Consider the following 7,239-nt stretch of genomic DNA (forward strand, 5'->3'; position numbering starts at 1 on the left):
CCCCCCCCCCAAAAAAAAAGAGAGAATTTTCTGTGTGAATGTATTATACCTACAATGTATAGTATACACACGACAAAATACTATCTGGCCGTTCACATGCGACCCATTTAGAGATTCCATGGCGGTTTTACGAATTTACCAAACACTATATGAAAAACTAGAAAATGTTGTCTAAGTTATTTGTTTGATATTCCTTTATTGAAAACTCGAGATCATCTGTTCTTTAGTTGTTCTTTTGTTTCTGCAGTGTGGTCGACGCTTACTAAGGGTCTTTTAAAAGCAAGATATACAACAGATTGGTCTTTACTGCTAGGTTTTATTTATAACCCACAGCTCCACCGGGTTGATGGCTTTGAAATTCGGTATGTGTTCCAAACTGTTATTTACACGATTTGGCGTAAGCGCAATGGGCATCGTCACAACAAGGCTCCCAACACTGCATCATTGACTAGATTGATAGAAAAGTTTGTAATCAACTGTTTGCGATTGGCCTCTTGGATGATCGGCAGTATGACACGGCGTTTCAAATATGGTTGCACTCTTTGCTTCTGTAAAGTTTTTTAGCATTTTGTTTTGATTTGGTAGTAGTTTATGGCTTTCTATAATCCAATGCACAAGTTGTAACAATGTTATTTTTTCTTTTGAATATAATTTAACATTAAATTCAAAAAAAAAAATATTCCTTCATTGGTTTTTCTTAAGAGTTATTAAAATTTATTTAGTGACCAAGATTATATATCTGTTTATATATTCGACAGTTATTAGATCATATGTATCCGGTTAAGTGTAAACCGAGTAAAATTAGCGTTTTACCGGTAAACTGAATTAAACATTTCTTTTGTAACAGAAACGTTTTGTAAGAACAGCAAAAACGTTTTTGAGAATATCATAAAAGTTTACCAAATCAGTATTCTCTTACAACAAAGAAACATAGTCGATATTTTAATTAGAAATTTTCATCAAAACCGTAATACAACATTTATAATAAAACAAAATCTAAAAGGACATTTAATTTCGACTGAAACGGAGGGAGTTGTTAAATCAATTTATCAATAGATTGACTATGGATCTTTGGGCTATATATATATATATATACAATCTTGTAGTGATCAAACGATAGTTTTAATCATAGATTTCCAAATTACAAAACGCCAAAAGAATATTGTAAAAGAGAAACAAAGAGGAAAATAGTTGTAAGTTGTAACAAAATGTTTATACAAAAAAAAAGGTATAGTAAATTTTAAGTAACTAATTTGGGGGTTTCTTGTTTGTGGGGGACAAAGGCCTTAGCCAACTTCTTCTCAAGTCGTCTTCATCTTTAACCTTGGCAGAAAAATGGCATCCTCTAGACCTGCTCTTGAAACTGATAAGGCGCAAGAGCCGGCGAATTCGTTTCCTCCACGTCAGTAGAGAACGTGCTTTAGGCCGAGGATTAATCTCCTTCTTCTTCGTGTGGAGCATGACATGTTCATATTGATGATCCCGTGAAGCCTTGCAGTGGTCAACCTGATAACTTTCTTTTCCTTTCTCCCATGAAGTTGCTCGGTTGTTTTCGAAGTTGATCGAAATGTATGAATCTATAGATATATATTACAAAATTAATTGAGCCACCTTGTACTGAATGATCCATAATCTCTTATCTTATCTATATGGACATTTTAAATTTGCTTAATACTATTATATATATTTAATCTAATCTTTATATTTTTAAATGTAATGAACATATTATGTAAAAATAAAAAATATTAAAAACAAATTGAGCCACGGTTTTGCAAAATTGCTTAAGGCATGTTAAACGATTAGAGAGGCCATGTAAATGAGTTAATTGTGGAACAGATCGAGTTTATAAGGTAGCCAAAAAGAGAAAAATCCTGCGGTGACATTTCTGTTAATACATGGTACATTTTATTATGCATGTTTGAGAAAGGTGATATTTTATAAAACACCGTATTATCATTTGTAAAATAACATTAATTTATCAAAATTCCATGCGAAATCCATATATATTTGATATTATTTTACAGTTTGGCTACTATGTATACTATATATTAATATATATGATGTACATAACATAAAAGCGTATATTATATGGTACCTTCTGGACTGATGATAGAGGTATTTTGGTGATCATGCTTCTGATCATGATGTCGGAGTTCGAAGAAGCTAGGGAACGAGGAGAGTCTGATAGATTTCTTTGGAGAAGAAATGGTTTTGGGTTCTTGGACGGTTTGGTAGGAAACAGGAGGAGACTGAGGACGTAGTCTCTGTAGAGAAGCCAGGACCAGAAGCCTCTCGTTAAGACAGAGACGACATACACCTTCGATAAACTCTACTGGGTGGATGTTACAAGAAGATGTTGAGCTCTTTTTCTTCTGTCCTTCCGTAGCTTTTCTAAGTGAGAGACAGAGATAAAGAAAGAGGTGAAGAAGTAGAAGATTGTCTTAGAGAATTGATTCCGCAAATCTACTTAATTGAGATGCACAATTTTTCTGTGGGTGCATAAATATATAGTTTTATGAGCTGTCACTATTTAGAAGACATTAGATAAATACAATCTGATTCCAAAAGAATGTCTTTAAGAAAATATGAAATTTATGATTGATTCGAAATATTAGCATGATTGGTAATGCAGAATATAATAAAAACACTTGAGAAAAATCTGTAAATGGTTGGTAGTGTACGACAAAAATATGACTCATATGAATTTGAATAATTAAAAAAGTGTGAACTAAAAGTGTTAAATGGTTACGGCGAATTTTGGCAGATTATGACAAATGATTGATTGCAAGCCACATTTTTTTAGGACAACTTTGACAGTTTGACATGAAGGCCATACATGATAGTTACACCAACCGACATTTTTTTGAGCATAAAAGAAAAAAAATCATTTTGGTTTCTTTAACTCCGTTGGAGGTCCATCAAAACCAGATCCAGTTGAAGAAAAGCCGAAAAAAATAAATTAAACCAGAAAAATCTGAGGTATCTGCTAAGAACTTCAACTTCTTTGTAAAAGAGAGTAAAGTAAGGAAATTTTTGTACTCTCAACAGCCATTGCTTTTGCTTGTATATAAAGAAACACTAATAGCATTTTTTGACCTTGCATCGGAGCTTCCGAGTAATTTGATAGATGTTTTGCAGAAATGGCCATCATGTATCGCCTTCATGTCAAATTAGCAAGGTCATCCTAGAATAATGTGGCTTGCATCCATGGAAAGGATATTGCACTGGATCTCGTCTTCATATCGGTTGATGGTAAGAGGAACCGTGACTTGCTCCCTGACGTACTGTTCACCTGTTTCATTCAACCATTCCAGTTTAAAGAGCCGCAGATGAGGTCTGGTCTCAAGTCCAACCTTCCTTACAAGAGTATCAATAGCAACATTAGTACAGCTTCTACCGTCAATGATCAAAGAACAAACTTTATCTTGAACTAAACATCTAGAGTGAAAGAGATTCTTCCTTTGTTCTCAATCATTGGACTTAGGCTGAACGATCAATGATCTCCTAGTGACCAGAAGTGTCCCTTGAGTTGGATATTCAAACTATTTTTCCTCTTTGTCAAAGATTGGACAGAGATCTTCCTTTATTTCTTTATCTTCCTCGGACTCCACTTCACTGTTGTCTAGGAGGATCATTACCTTTTGATTGGGACATTTGTTGGCATAATGTCCAAGTCCTTGACATTTGAAACACCGAATATCCCTTGCCCGATTGTTGGTCTCGACTGCCTTTCCTTTATCAAGACGATCAGGAGCATTAGTCTTAAAAAACTGAATTTGATGGGTTGAAGACTTACCTTTATCTTGATAACTTTGTTTTGGAGCATAGTAAGGTTTAGAGAAACCCTTCCTCTTGGTTTGTTGTTCGATTAGAACCGCCTTGTGCAACATCTCCTCCAAGCCTTCATATTCTTGAAGCTCCATTCTATCATGAATGTCCCGTTGAGGCCTGCAAGGAATCTTGCCATGGTAGCTTCTAAGGTTTCATCTACATCCGCCTTGATCATTAAGCTTTCCATTTCCTGGAAATAGTCATCTACAGATTTGGTTCCTTGAAGCAAGCGTTTGAGTTTTTGGTGGAAACTCTGTGGTAATGAACCGGCACAAACCGTTTCCTCATCAATGTAGTGAGCTCATCCCATGAAGCTATTGGTCTTCCACCTGTCCTTCTCTTGTGAGTCATAACTATCATACCAATTAATAGCATATCCTATAAACTCAGTTATTGCCAACCTAACCTTCTTGAGTTCAGAAAAATTATGAAAATCGAACATTAATTTCATTTTGCTTTCCCATTCTAGGTAAACATTCAGATCGTTTTTACCTTCAAAGGTTGGAATTTTAAGTTTTAAACCACCTAAATTGTCATTTCTTGTACCAAAAGGATTAACATCACCTTGATCACGGTTTCTATGACTTTGTCTAGGTCGATTGATGGATCGATCATCATCTTCATGGAACTCCTCTTCTTCAATTTCCTCCTCGGTCCAGTAACTCCTCCTTGAACGTTCTCTTCTGGCTGCAGGTCTAGAACGGGTTTGTTGGCTATTCTGAATCTCGTCGAGCCTCTGGTGTAGTTCTTCCTGGCCGACTCTTTCTCCATCACTTTCAATGGTTTCCTGAAAACTTAACACCAAAAGTTTAGCAGATAAAACATCCTCACACACACAAGTGTTTCTCTCGATTTTGGTAGGTCACTCAAGAGCTTTCTCCCTAAGTTCTAAGAGAAAAAATCCAAGCAACCTAATGGAATTCCCAAGAAACAAGGGAGGAAGGAAGATAGAAAGACAAGAGGATTTTGTGAAATCTGTTTTAACCACTCCAAGGCTGGATTTCTCTCAGACAGCAGGATTTCTCCTCAGCCAGCAGGATTTCTCTTCCACCACCTAGCCAAATGCAAATCTTTTTTTTTTTAAGAGGATTTTTTTTTCTTCTTTTTTTTTGTTTTTTTGTTTTTTTTTTTGAAAATAGAGATGGCCTAGGTAAGGAGATGGCCCAAATTTAAGATATAAAGAATAAGAAGGAGAAGTATTTAGAAATGGAAGATGAGAAGATGAACAGACAAGTACAGGTTAAGTGGCTTTGATACCACTTGATACGTCCAAATTCGAGGATCACTCAGCCGGATTAGAAATGATAGAAACTCGCCAAGGTGCAAGGTGCAACAAGGGAGATTTGATGGATTGAGGGGTCGCACAGCAGTTGCGGAAGGCTGCTGATATTCCCAACTCCAATCGCTGCTAGATATGACACATTAGTCCAACAAGAGGAGACTGTTGCTTGGATATTACACACCAAGAAACAAGAAAGTGTTTTATACAAAGAACAAAGAGATATACTCATAAAATGAAAAGGAAATTTGATTGATGATTCTCAAATGAGATTACATGTGTTTATATAGGGATAAGAAACTTGGTAACAAGACCAAGTATTAATTGTTCTTGAAACTAAAAGAAAATATTATAGATAGTTGAATGAAGACCCATGTCTTGAAGTTTTCCTTCTAAAGGTATTCTTCCCAAGGTGAGTTGAACTCCATTTTCGTCACTTTTCTTTGACTACAAAATAAAGTGATTATTTTGGGCATTCTTGGACTTGTATTAGACTCAAAGTGGACTGGACTTAATAGATATCATCTCCAATATAATTTATCATGCTATCTTTAGCCATAAGCTCTTGAATTAGCCCATTAATTGCATTCCTTAGCTTCTTAGCTTTTGCTCTATTTATTGGTCTTTCAAGTACAAGCAATGATTTCTCAGCTAAAAGCTCCTCGGATTAAAGCTCAGCTACAAGTTCCTCAGGTTCAATCTCAGCTACAAACTCCTCCTCAATAGCTTCATCCATGGTCACACATAGAGATCCTTATAACAATATTTGCTATTCAAGTATACTTATCATCCACCATGGTTATATCATGAATTTAGAAAATAATACTAATAATAATAAATTTATTGTTCGAAAAGATATAATGTCGTATAGGAATTTTCAGTTAGATATCATTTATATTATCTAAAATTCTATTTTAAATTTATATTAATTTTGCCACTCAAACATATATTTTAGACTACTAAATATGCTTGATTCGTATTTGTTTGGTTACATCCGCGTGATCCAACTTAGTCCACTTGATACATCTACTCCCCATTCTCTATTCACAGCTATAGAAAACATGTGAATGGTGGTGGTTGAAATGCTAATAATATGCATGAATTGCATAATCCTTGCACTTGATAGAACTAAATCAATTCAATTATCACGCTGTACTTGGGTCCACACTTTTGCTATCCGGCCACAATCATTGTGATCAAAAGTGCATTTGAGTTTTGGAAGTTTGTGATTTTGTTTTGTAATGCAGACGTATATATCTTCTTTTTCGTTAACTTTGACCAACGCCAAAGGTTATCTTATTTCTCTAGTCCTAAAGCTTTCTTTAGGTTAGCCAACGAAGTAACTTTATTTGTTTAATCTCTTGGACAAATTAATTGATTAATATGCAATCAATTTTTCCATTTTCTTCTTTCCAACTCTACCAATATATTTCGTACAATGTAATATTTTCCTCTTTTTCTGTAAATTGACTTAATACCATATGCCTTTTAACCTTGAACAAGAAAAGAAAATTAGAATAAGCATCCTGATTCCTGCACTTAGCTAAATACCACAAGAAGTGACTACCATCATTGCTCTAGCCCACATAGACTCGAATCACACTTAAAAACTAAAGGTTATTTAATGATTGAGTCAAAGGGATCCTTCTTTAGCGGGTCCTTTAGCTAGAAGACACTCAAGTGTCATTTTAGTGTTTTCCCCCCATATATGACCAATCTTCAGGGTTTTCTTAAACTAAAACTTGTGTTTCTAACCATTGTCACTTCTGCAAAAGTATGTAAATTCAGATACTTTGTTTTATATCCATTAACATAAGCTTTTCTATATTTATTACTAGCAACAATTCCTATAATACAACATTTAGATCATATATTGTACATTGTTAATAGATCAAAAAAACTATGTAAATTCTTCTATTTATATCTTCTTTTTGTGAGTTTCATCTCCTTACTCAACCTATCATTGCCTTCTTCAATGTCATGTTCATCTCCCTGTCGTTTTTTTGCCTTCACCATAACCATAAGGACTCCTATTAATCTTCTCATTGCCATGACGACTATGCTCTCTCTTCTCCCTCTTGGGACTTTTAAGTAGATCACCCTCAAACATCATTCTGTAGTCTTTAGCA

This window comes from Camelina sativa, chromosome 14 (genome assembly GCF_000633955.1).
Source record: "Camelina sativa cultivar DH55 chromosome 14, Cs, whole genome shotgun sequence".
Taxonomy (NCBI): Eukaryota; Viridiplantae; Streptophyta; class Magnoliopsida; order Brassicales; family Brassicaceae; genus Camelina; species Camelina sativa.